The sequence below is a fragment of the Pongo abelii genome, chromosome 22 (assembly GCF_028885655.2).
Source record: "Pongo abelii isolate AG06213 chromosome 22, NHGRI_mPonAbe1-v2.0_pri, whole genome shotgun sequence".
Classification (NCBI taxonomy): Eukaryota; Metazoa; Chordata; class Mammalia; order Primates; family Hominidae; genus Pongo; species Pongo abelii.
This window is the reverse complement of record NC_072007.2, coordinates 47687305-47700440: the sequence shown is the minus strand read 5'-3', so window position 1 is coordinate 47700440 and position 13136 is coordinate 47687305. Positions and strand designations below refer to the sequence as shown.

Sequence of the window (13136 nt, the reverse complement as noted above, 5' to 3'; positions counted from 1 at the left end):
CATTCTTCAAAGTCACCTTCATTTCCCACCACCACCCATTGCCCACATGACTCCCTCCAGTAGACTGTCAAGTCCCCAGGTTCCACCATAAAAAGCCTATCCGCTCTTCAAGATCGAGACCCAGTCCCATCTCCTCCACAATGCACACTCGAATCCCCATAATTGTCTTACTTCCTGTGCTCTTCTAGCTCTCCACATATCAACCCCTCTAACTGTTAACGGCCATAGTCTTATCTGTGTTCAAGTTTTCCTGTATTCACACACCTATCTCAACATTAAAAGCAGATGTAACCAAACCTTATTCACTTTTGTAATCAAAAGCTTCTACCACGACTCATATCTCATACAGAGGACATGCAAATGTTTACTCAATTGAAGAACAAGAGCCCCCTTTTCTGTAGGTATTTACAATTTATCAAAACATCAGTTATTCAATCAACAGAGTAAAGAAATAAAGGGAACCCAAAAAATACTTTTTGTTTTGTTTTGTTTTTTGAGACGGAGTTTCGCTCTTGTTGCCCAGGCTGGAGTGCAATGGCGTGATCTCCGGCTCACCACCACCTCCGCCTCCCAGGTTCAAGCAATTCTCCTGCCTCAGCCTCCAGAGTAGCTGGGATTACAAGCATGTGCCACCACACCCGGCTGATTTTGTATTTTTAGTAGAGACAGGGTGTCTCCATGTCGGTCAGGGTGGTCTCAAACTCCCAACCTCAGGTGATCAGCCCACCTCGGCCTCCCAAAGTGCTGGGATTACAGGCGTGAGAAACCACGCCTGACCCCAGAAAATACTTTAACTATAACATATATCTGATGAAGAATGAATTATTTTGTTATTTAAAATAAAAATCTTATAGCACAACTTAAGGTGTTCAGTCATAATTAAAGAAATGCAAATCCAAACAACTAGACATCATTATTCACCAATTACATTCACAAAAATCTAAGATAACAACAGTGTTGGTGAGATTTCAGAAACTATACACTCTCAGACGCTGCTGGTGAAAGCATAAACTACTGCTACTTTCTGGAAGACAATATGGCAATACATATTCAAATATCCATATACCTGGCCAACCAGCCACTTTCCTTATAAATAGACATCCTATGGCCAATACTCACAGAACACAACTATACATGCAAGGAAGTACACACCAGCACTGTTTAAAGGAGCAAAAATATGAACTTAAATGTCCTTTAATGCAGTCTGACTAAATAGAGGTACATTCATAAAACAGAATACTTTCCGACCATTAAAAACAATAGGGGCTGGGCAGTGTCTCACAGCTGCACTGTGAGAGGACAAGATGGGAGGATCACTGAGGCCAGGAGTTCAAGACCAGCCTAGGCAACATAGCAAGACTATGTCTCAACAAAAAATTTAAAAATCAGCTGGGCGTGGTTGTGCACACCTATAATCTCAGCTACTCAGGAGGCTAAGGTGAGAGGATCGCTTGAACCCAGGAGGTCAAGGCTGCAGTGAACTATGATCGTGCCACTGCACTTCAGCCTTAGTGACAGCGAGACTCTGTCCCAAATTTTAAAAACTGGGAGCTCTGTGAGCTGACATGCAAATATTTCTAACATAGGTCAAGTAAAAAAAATGCTGGTGGGGAGCGGTGGCTCACACCTGTAATCCCAGCACTTTGGGAGGCCGAGGTAAGTGGATCACAAGGTCAGGAGATGGAGACCACCCTGACTAACATGGTGAAATCCCATCTCTACTAAAAATACGAAAAATTAGCCGGGCGTGGTGGCGGGTGCCTGTAGTCCCAGCTACTCGGGAGGCTGAGATGGGAGAATGGGGTGCACCCAGGAGGCGGAGCTTGCAGTGAGCCGAGACTGCGCCACTGCACTCCAGCCTGGGGGAAAGAGCGAGACTCCGTCTCAAAAACTAACTAAATAAATAAAAAGCTTAAGTTGCAAAACTGTGTGTTTAGTACGTATGATCCCATTTGGTTTAGATTTTAAATACATAGACACTGTGTACATACACACATACACACACACACCTAATGTCTATGCACTTAAAAATAATGGGATCATACATAGTTTTCTAACACAATACATACTGGAAGTATAATATATATAATAGTGTGTGTATATATACACGTGCATACATTTCTGGCAGGAAAAACTGAACAGTTATTATTATGGAACATGAGAAGGGGGAAATGATCTGCTATCATTCCACAGAGCTTATTTTTTTAAACTATATACTACTTGTGGATCTCTTTAAAAACTAGAATATCCTAGATGATCAGAACCGTACCTTGTATGTTTGATAACACTGCTCAAATACGGGCCCTAAGAAATAAGACAGTAAGAAAACAGGGACACTCCCTCTAGTCCAGTAGTTAATCAAGCACAGGGTCCTAGGCAGAATTACCCACAGTGCCATTACCAACTCTCTCAGTGACAGGAAGCCATCGAAGCAAGCTAACGCTACCAACCTCTGGCCACCAGAGAATACTCATATGAACCTTCCCATGACCATACCACAAGGTGACATTTCTTAAACATACTCTTAAAAAAAAAAAAAAATTGAGACGGAGTCTTGCTCTGTCACAGTGGCACGATCTCAGCTCACTGCAACCTCCGCCTCCAGGGTTCCAACAATTCTCCTGCCTCCACCTCCCAAGTACCTGGGACTACAGGCACCCACTACTGCACCCAGCTAATTTCCGTATCTATAGTAGACACGGGGTTTCACCATTTTAGCTAGGCTGGTCTTGAACTCCTGACCTCGTGATCCACCCGCCTCGGCCTCCCAAAGTGCTGGGATTACAGGCGTGAGCCACTGCGCCTGGCCTAAACATACCCTTCATTTTTCTCAGTAAAGGGCACATGTACTGTGTTCTTCCCTCCTTTCCAAAACATTCTTAGTGCAGGCATCATTCTGATTTCTGGACTGACACCTGCACTAAACGGCTGTTCTCCCCTTTGACCACTCCCAGTGGAACTCCTCCCACCACTCAGACTCCTTCTCTTCTCTCTGCCGCGCCGTTCCGTTGTTCTGTTCTTCATCTCCTCGTCTGCTTGTGGGGCCTGCGGTTTCAGGTTTATATGGGTATGGGAATAGGGGGGCTTGGCGGGCCAAAAGGCAACTTTTGGGTGCAAAAACAGGCATGCCTGTTCCAATTTAGGGCTATGGGTTTTCAGGCTAGATCTAATAATAATAACTGATAAAAATAAACTGTTAACCTTGTAACGGGTAAAGAATATTCCTCCAGGGCTGGGCGTGGTGGCTCACACCTATAATCTCAACACTTCAGAAGGCCAAGGTCAGGAGTTGGAGACCTGCCTGGCCAACATAGTGAAACTCTGTCTCTACTAAAAATAACAAAAAAATCAGTCGGGTATGTGACAGGCGCCTGTAATTCCAGCTACTCGGGAGCCTGAGGCAGGAGAATTGCTGGAACCCGGAAGGCGGAGGTTGCAGTGAGTCGAAATTGTGCCACTGCACTCCAGCCTGGGTGACAAGAGTGAAACTCCATCTAAAAAAAAAAAAAAAAAAGGAATATTCCTCTAGGAATATTCTAATTTTAAACTAGGGAATTCCAGATTTTACCTTAATCTAATGAAATGAATTCCAACAGTGAAAATTACAACCAACCTAAGAGAAAAGTAGTAATTTGAGGACAAGAACTACCTTTGTTCCTTCTAATCATGTCAAGTAAGTAGCTGCCTATACATCTATTCTAATGCTGTATATGCACTGCCCACAATAGTGCTGATACTAACAAAACCTTATTTAAAACCTTCAGCTTCTCACCTTTAAATATTCACTTCACCTTTAAACATTCACTTGAGTATTTAAATATTCACATTATTTTTCTACAGGGCAAAAAGGACAATTGGACCAACCATTCACTAGACATGAACTCCCATATTAAAAGCCATATACTTACTTTAAGATGATAACTATTCCTATAAAATCCCACTGCACTCTGTACACCTTGTCCTTTATTCCCTCTTCTGTAGAAAGAACAAAGAACCAAGAGTCAGGAAAAACAACGCTAGTCCCAGGCCTGCTTATTCTGAGGCAATGATTAGTCACTCAGCTTCCCTGCACCCACCTCCTTCTCTAATATGTGAAAAATGAACTGTATCGGTGTTTCTCAAAATGTTCCTACTGCATCAGGATTACCTGGAGTCCTTAAGAAAGCAGATTCCAGCTAGGCCCGGTGGCTCATGCCTGTAATCCCAGCACTTTGGGAGGCCAAGGCGGGCAGATCACGAGGTCAGGAGATCGAGACCATCCTGGCTAACATGGTGAAACCCCGTCTCTACTAAAAATACAAAAAAATTAGCCGGGCGTGGTGACAGGCACCTGTGGTCCCAGCTACTTGGGAGGCTGAGGCATGAGAATGGCGTGAACCCAGGAGGCGGAGCTTGCAGTAAACCAAGATCACACCACTGTACTCCAGCCTGGGCGACAGAGCGAGACTTTGTCTCAAAAAAAAAAAAAAAAAAAAAAAAAAAGAAAGCAGATTCCAGAGCATCACTCTAAACCTACAGAAAGAGAGGCATCTGAGCTTGGAAATCTCTTAACTTTGACAAGTTCTCCAGAAGACTGTTTGGGAACCATTAGTTTTCCCAAGTCTGTACTAGAGCTAATAATATTTTACAGTTTAAAGGAACCTTAGGTATTTATATTTCTTTTTTCAAACCCACAGGAATTCAAGAGGAACATACCACATAGTAAATGTATGTTTAAATATCTCTATCATCCTTCTTGCAGTGTTCGGTGACTCAAATCTTTATGACATCCTGACAACATGCGAGTGTTACTGCAGCATTGTTTGCTGAGGGTATGAGCAGGAAGACATACAGTTGGTTCAGTGGACTATTAACACTAAATGCAAAAGCTCAGATTTCAAATATTGTTTACATAATACAAGCACAGCAATCAAGAACCATGTTTCTATCAGAAAATAAAGCGTCAGTAAAATAACTGTTATTAGACCCAAAATCCCTTCACTACTGAAAGTATAGCCACGTTTTTCTAATCTGACCCCTTACATATATTTTGCATAATGGTCTATTTGAATTCACATACCATAGTTTAAAAAATTAATGATTAAATACAGAAAATAAACTTATTAACTAGTGCAATCCATTGTATTTTCAAAGTCTATTTCTGGAAGCTTCTCCCAAAACATTTCAAAGTGTGACAGGCAATGTTTAATCATCCCCCATTCTCCCCTTCTTCAGTAGAGACAAATTTTCAGCCAAATAGCCACCTAACAAAGACCACATGTCCCAGACTCCTTTGTATCTAAACTGGCCACATGACTAAGTTATGACCAATAGGGTATGAACAAAAATCATGTATGCAACTTCCAGGTTTGTCTTTAAAGGGATGGAATGTGCCTTTCCAAAATCCTAGTCCTGGACTGTGGATGTAGTGGGAAACTGCCTTGTACCATGAAGAAAATGGTAAGCACAGGAAAGCAACAAGACAGAAGGAACCAAGCTCCCTCATATCGTGGTGCCACCATATCAGCCTTAGATAAGTTATACTGTTGTTTTATGAAGGAAAAATAAACTTCTCATTTAAGCCACTGTATTTAGTCAAAAACAGGCCCATCAACATTCTAACTAGTACATATAAGAAAGCTTAAATTTATTGTAACTCTTAAATATTAGCTACCAACCAACTCAGCAAAGCTAAAATTCTATACTCTTACTTTAAGTCACAATAGAGCTTCCTACTGAATAACCCCATTACTGAGATTATTGCTACTGTGCCATTTTATATTTATATGGCATTTTACACTTCAGCACTTCATTACAGTGTCTCATTTCACATTCTCAAAATCCTGGGCAGGGCAGCCAGTGCTATCTATATCTGGCATACAGGATAGTGAAGCGAGGAGAAGCTGTTTTGCCCAAGATGACATGGCTAAGGAGTGGTAGTCAGGAAGGATTCAACATACAGGTTCCGCATTCTGTCATTCCATGAATCTGAACTCCCCTATGTGCCAGGCACTGGAGTTATAGCCATGATCAAGAAACACTTATTCCTCTCCAAATGGACTTTAAAATCTACTGAAAAAATTAAATTTACAATTATATTAAATGAAATTTAATGAACAATTATAAATAAGAACATACATGAATAATTATATTTGCAGTAAGGGTTGCGAAAGAAAAACAAATGGTCCTGCTTAGCCAAAAAAAGAATGCATGGCCAAGGAAGCTTACCTGGTTTGGGGAAGGCCTCTCTGAAGAAAATATTTATGCTAGGATCACAGAATGAGTATGAATGAAGATGAGGAGAGAAAAAAGGAGAAGAAAGAAATTCATGAAGAAACGTACATGCATTATCTCAATTTTCACAAGATTCCTATGCTAATACTATCAACCTCATTTCACAGATGAGAACTAATGTTTGGTGAAATCACTGTGCCTAAAGTCACACAGCCAACAGAACCTGTTGAGACTCAGATCAGCCAGACTCTGGAGCCTCTGTTCATGGTTTCAAGGGCAGGGGATCTTTCCACAGTATCATGCTGCCTCAACTGCTGTCTATAACTGGATAGCAAGCAGACAGACAGATGTCACAGTTCAAGCTGACTTTTTTTTTTTTTTTTTTGAGACAGTGCCCCACTCTGTCACCCAGGCTGGAGTGCAGTGACACAATCTCAGCTCACCGCAACCGCCACCTCCCAGGCTCAAGTGATCCTCCCACCTCAGTCTCCTGAGTAGCCTGGACCACAGGCGGCACTAACACACCTGTTTTTTGTTGTTTTTTTTTTTGAGACAGGGTTTCACCATGTTGCCCAGGCTGGTTTCGAACTCCTGGCCTCAAGTGATCCGCCCACCCCGGCCTCCCAAAGTGCTGAGATTACAGGCGTGAGCCACCACGCCAGGCCTCAAGCATCTTTTTACCCAAATACATGGGTGCCAAGATGCAAGCCTTAACCATACATGTCCATAACATTTTATGGACATGCAAAAGCTTTTGTGAAAAACCCAGAAGAGAAGATGCATAGCTCTGGTAGAAGAACCAACTGCCAAGATGCCAAAATGGCTCTATTATCAAATAATATAGATAATGATAATACAGAAAAGCTTTTTGTGAAAGCTTTTTTAAAAATTAAAAAATCAAATCTTGTCATTGGAAATGTTATACACTCAGAAAAATTAGGGGGTTATTTAATGAACAGGGATGTTATTTAAAAGAGTTGATGCTGAAAGCCAGTTTCATTCTATGTTAAGCCAGTTCACTGGGCCCCTCCAAAAAAAATCAATTAAAACAAACTTTTCTAACATGGGGAGATAAAACAAGAATATTCACTGACAAGAACAAAGACACATTTTAAGCTATTACTCACTATATATCAGATACGAGCATCTGCCCCAAACCAAAAAAAAATTGTTAACTTGTCAAAACTTAGTTTTAACACTAATACAAACTTTTAAATATCGCTTTCTAGAAGAGAAGATACATAGCTCTGGTATAAGAACCAACTGCCAAGACACCAAAATGGTTCTACATTAGCAAAACATATATGCCCAAGAGAAACCACGCCATTTCAGGTGTTCAATGTAGGGTATTATCTCCAATAAACAATTCTCACTCGTTTTAGTACTCTGGAAGTAGGATTTCAAAGCAAAAGCTTAACTTTTTAAATACCTAGCTGGCTTACACAGTGCAGTATTTCCAAATCATTTTGTTTCCATATACAAAAAAAATAATAATCAAACTAAGGCTGCTTGTAGCCAGTACATTAACAAATAAGATCTTTCTTCAATTACCCAATATGAACCTTCAATGATTATTTTAGTCACATGAAGTCTACATTTCACTTTCAAACACTCTATGGTAAACTTTACAACTCTAGCTTAACATTGTAGCACTGACATAAGGCAAGATTTCAAAAAGCTTTCTTCATTTGGGAGCAACTGAGAAGAAATTTTAGGTAATTTAATATAATTTGCTGATTTTTCCAAGTAATTAAACACAAATTTTAACTCTCCAAACTTTTTAATCCAAAGCTGAGCAAGCTTTGGGTTATAAATTACCACCTCTCTAGCCATCAGAAAATTGCCCAACAGTCAAGATAACATCTGGTAAAAAGCCTTTTAAAAGGCAAAACCACCATATATACATAAGGTGCTATTATACTGGTCACACAATTCACTTTCACAGAGCAAACTGTTAGTATCAAGTTTCAGGAAACATTACTAATAGTTTCAGGTAATATCTTTACTTCTAAATCGAAAATAGACGAACATATATGGAGGTAAAATCACCAAAACACTCAACAGAAAGTAAAGATTCTTGGTTCAGTTTAAATAACTGCTTATGATTACTACAAAATAAGACTAACACAACTTTGGGGATGAAGAACTAAGTTCTTGATAAAGACTTTCTGGAAGTTTTTGGGTTTTGCTGGGTTTAGATAAGTTTTTTCTTGGGGAGGGGTGAAACTGTTTCCTGTGTGTGTACAGGAAATGTGAAAGCCCTCTAAAATATGAGGAAAGCTAATGCCAAAGCAAAGACAAATTGGCACACACCTAATCACAAATACCAAGAAAGTCACAAGTGAAGCCCACTCTTCTACTATCTTGTGTTTAGTGGCACAAGATTATAAGGCAACTCCCTTCTCGCCTATAATACAGTTAATTCTATACACATTTTCTTCTCATAACTAGATACTTGTCAACCATAAACAGACACACGAAAACACCTCAGGGCAGTCTAAATTTCTAAGCTATTTCTTAAAAAAAAAAAAAGGTTTTCAAGTGAAAACCAAGATTCAATCCAAATTAACACTTTCTTTGTGTAGTTACAAAACAAAATGCATGCCAAAGGTCACTGTATACCATGTTTATAACAAGGTATCTTGAATTTTCCTTTTGCAGATAGTCATAGCACTCTAAAAACCTAATGTAAATTACTTAAATACATTGTTGCAGTTACCTAGGCCTCTCCACCCCCGTATCTTTAAGTCATAAACAGTAACTCTCCATAAATAACACCAAGGAGCAAACATCAGACAATATTTTGGAGGGGAAAAAAAAATTTAACAAATGGTCGTTTTTACTGTCCACATTCCCTAACAAGACATTGCACTAATATGGAATGTTTTAAATTATCTTAAATGTTACTGCCTCTAAAAAACTGGACTTATTTTTAAGTATCTTGCACATAATAATGTGTTTGTTAAGTTTCTAATAGGTTCCACCAAAATATTGTTAAAAGGTTTAAGAGATGATCTTATACTTAGATCTCAAAGATCTCACTAGGTCATTTAGTCCATTTCCCATCCCTACCAATAATTACCATTCATTCAGGTCTATTTCTTCAAATATTTTTTCAACACCCACTATGTAAAAAGGAGTGTGCCTTCATGGCACAAACACAAGGGGTGACCCTTCCTCCTGTAATAATCTCTGAGCTTATGCCTCTCTTGAGGTAAAAATAAACTTTTTACAAGAGAACTTGTTACTAGTCTTACAAGAGAACTAGGTGCAGACATTGACAGAAGTCCTTAACTTTCTGGCATGGTTTGAAGTATAAATAAATTTGGACAGCTACCATAAACACTACTGCTATACCAGGGAAAATCCTCCAAAGTACTGGGATACCTGAAGTATACGTAAAAAATCTTGACTATAATCAAGTAAGCTTTTTTCATAACCAGTTTCTTTGAAATGATCTTCTGCAGTTTAAAACCTTAGCACATGAAACTTTACTTCTGGTCTCACATTTTTAAAAGTCTACTTGAAAACAATATTCTCCTAAAGTAACTGATCAAGATATGAGAAATTTAAGAAAACAAAAGGTAAAAGTAATTCCCCTGAATTATTAAAACACCGCAAAATCAAAATGCTAAGTATATTCATTAATACTTTGGACACATAAACTATAAAAGGGTCACAAAGGAACCCTTAAGCATTCAAAGAATAACTAAAAATAACTTTACACAAAACTTTCTTATGACTCATCAATACTCAGAAAATGACTATAATCAAAATTGTTTGAAGTACAAAACACACCAAGGAATATTTTTAATTCCTTTCATTCAAAAATTGACTACATAGTTTTCTCGGGGGGGGGCGGGGGAAGGCCTGAAAAGTTTATTAAGAGAGCTCATCACCATTATCTTACCTTTCGGCCTCGGCAAGCCACAAAGGTAATTCCATGCTAAAAACCTTACGGGGACACAACCTCTAGGTTAGAACCCTGAGTCATTAAACACGAATCACTCCAAAATTTGCCAGTATTTCTAATAATGAGTTACACCCTAATGATTCACAAGTCCAGACTGGCTACAGCCTCCTGGCTCCTGGAGTCCCAGCTGTATGACCTTAGACCAGCCCCTCTCCAGACTCACCCTCTCATCTGTAAAATGGGAACAGTTCCTACTGGCTGAGCAAGCTGGTCGATCCACTGAAAACCCTGAGAACACAGCCTGGCACTTGTGAAAACAATGTTCTAAGGCGTATTTTCTGACAATTTGGGCGGAATTCAAGAACCAAATGGTGCTAGCATTCCTGCGCTGCGCCCAGATTATGGGATTCGTGTCACCTAGGGTTGGGCGAAAAGCACAGGCAAGGAACCAGAGTCACTGACTCACTAATTTTACCATTTTTAACTATTTCAGATTAGGGAGGAGCCTTTCGCCAAGTGCTGAGCTACTCAGCAGCTCTGGTGGCTCCGAAGCGAGAGTGGGTTTGTGCCTATAAATAAACTCGTGAAGTTTTGTGGCGATACACAGGTATCTATTCTAATTCACCTCTCCTCAGCCACCAACTCCCCCGGCTGCCGGGCAGGTCATCCCTCCAACCCGAGCCGCCGGGGACACTCGCGCTCCCCGCCCAACTTCGGAGGCCAGTGAGTGCCCCTCGCTCCGGCGCGGACCCCCAGGGCCGCCCAGGCAGCGGCTCCCGACCTTCGCCGGCGCCCGGCCCGGCCCCGCCGTCCTCGCCCACCCGGCAGCCGGCCCCATTTTCTTAACCCGTGCATTGTCCTTGCGAAGCACCCCGGCGGTTCCCACACTGGTGGGGACCGAGAGGAGGGACGAGGGAGGAGCTGGGGGAAGAGGATGAAGAGGAAGAGGAGGAGGAGGAGGAAGACAACCTCCACCCCTTCGCTCCGGCGGCCAGTGAAGGTCTGGCGCTGTCTACGGCCCCCCAGGCCCCAGCTCCCCGGAGGCCGCGGCCCCCGCTCCCACCCTCCGCAACTTTCCCTCCGCTCGCGCCCGCCGCTCCTCCCGGACCGGGCCTGAGGCTCCCTCCCCCGGCGACCGGCCCAGGGCCCGCGGCGCCTCCTCCTAAAATGGCAGGTCCCTCCCTCCGCCCGGCCGGCCTCAGCTCGGGCCCGGCTGCGGGCCGCCGGGGGAGCCGAGCGCCAGCCCGGGCGGGGCCGCGGCCGGGCCGGACACTCACCGGGACGATGGCGGGGCGCTCGCGCCGCTTCCTCCGGTGAGTCTCAGCCTCGGGCTCCCGCGCCGCGCTCCCGCCGCGGCCTCCGCAGCCAGCGCCGCCCCGGCAGCCTCTCTCCGCCCCCGGCGCTCCGGCTCCCGGCCGCGCCGCAGCCTGCTCAGTCTCTCCTCGGCTCGCGGTTCCAGCGGCGCCCGGGGCCGGGGAGGCGACAGGCCCCTCCCCGGCAAATACCGCAGTCCCCGGGCCCCGATTCCCGGCGGCGGGGCCGCGCGGCCCGGCCCGGCGCAGAGGGCGGCGTCGGCGAGGCCGGGCGCCGAGCGGCGGCTGCTGCCGGCGGCTTCTTCCCGAGGAGGATTTTGTAAATCTCACAAAATGGCGCGCGCTCCGAACCTGCGCAGCGAGAAGCGCCGGGGCCCGGGCGGCGGCGGCGGCTCCTCCGCCAGGAGAGCCCGAACCGCCCGCCCCCGAGTCCCCGCACAGACAGACACTCGCACACACCCGCACACTCGCGCGCACACTCGCCCTCGCACACGCTCCCTCGCACACACACTCGCACTCACACCGGTCCCGCCCGCTCGCCGGCGGCGGCAGCGGCACCAACAGCAGCAGCAGCAGGAACAGCAGCAGCAGAAGCGGCGGCGGCGGCGGCGGCGCCCGCACCCCCCGCTCGGGGTGTCCGCTCCCTGAGGCCGACCTGGGCCGCGATCAGCAGCAGCGACAGCAGCAGTCTCCCCGGATACGCCCGCCGCGGTTGCCGCCGCCACCCCCGCCTCACTCCAATGGGGCTTTTTATTATTATTCGGGCGGGAAGCGAAAGGGTTTAAAAAAAAACCAACCAACAAAATGGCGACGGACCGACCCGGTCGCTATAGCAACTGTCAATCAAAACGCAAAACCCCGGCTGACGTGCTGACGTCCTCCTCCCGCCCCCCGGCCCTGAGCCGGCGGGCGGGGCCTGTTGCTCAGGTAACGGCAGATTCCGTTCCCTCCTTTCCGTCTCCTCCTCTGTCCCCAGCCAACCACCCAACCCCCTCAGGTCACGTGAAGGATAAATTCGGAGCTCGGGTCCGCTACGAGTGTCAGAGGAGGGCGCGTGATTCGCCCGGGGGAGGGGAAAGGAGGGGGACGGCTAGGCCGAGGGAGGGTAGGGGCTGGGGAAGGGGGGGCGAGGCGGCGGCCAGGCCTGTGCGCGAGCGCCCGCAGCCTCCCGGCCGCCTCGCCCCGCCCCGCGCCCGCGCCGACTGCGGCCCGGGGAGCGCGCGCGGCCTCCCGCGCCGCCGCCCACGCAGCCCTAGCGCCCCGCGCTTCCGCGTCGGCGCCCGCAGCCCCGCCCGCGTCGGCGCCCGCAGCCCCGCCCGCTCCGGGGGGAGGGGCGGGCTGCCCCGGGCGGGGGCGGGGGCGGGGGAGGGGGAGGGGCGCCGCGGCCTTCGGGCGGGGACCCAGGAAGCCCACCCCGCGCGCCGGGGCCTGGAGGGCTCTCACCGCGGTCCGGGCGCCGCGCTCGCCTCTCCGCGGGAAGCGCGCCGGCCGCGACCGGCCGCGCGTGGAGCCGGTTCTTCGAAGGGCTGGCGGGCCTCCTAGCCGGAAAATGCCGGCGGAGGCCGTGGTGGGGGCGGGGAGGAGCCACCGCCGCGCCCCAGACATCGCAGGAATTCCGGACGCTGCGCCGGGCCCGGCGGCCCTGAGGCTGGCACCCAGCTCCGGTCGGGCCGCTCAGGTTTTGTGGCGCCCAAGAC

At 46.2% G+C, this 13136-nt stretch overlaps 1 protein-coding gene across 13 annotated transcripts in view; it reads right to left on the bottom strand.

The window, feature by feature from the left end:
- DYRK1A (dual specificity tyrosine phosphorylation regulated kinase 1A) overlaps positions 1-12903 on the bottom strand; it is a 148853-nt gene extending 135950 nt beyond the window's left edge. For 7 of the 13 annotated variants that reach the window (XM_063720890.1, XM_063720892.1, XM_054542509.2 and 4 more), the window contains exons 1-3: positions 6208-10906; positions 4696-4805; positions 3909-3975 (exon numbers count right to left, since the gene is read on the bottom strand). The gene's annotated coding sequence lies outside the window, so the exon portion shown is untranslated. Of the gene's footprint in view, positions 1-3908; positions 3976-4695; positions 4806-5939; positions 6052-6207; positions 10907-11403; positions 11535-12094; positions 12198-12882 lie in introns of those variants that run through there. The other 6 variants (XM_063720893.1, XM_063720894.1, XM_063720897.1 and 3 more) reach the window with 6 other exon arrangements.
- Between the last annotated feature and the right edge of the window lie 233 nt (positions 12904-13136).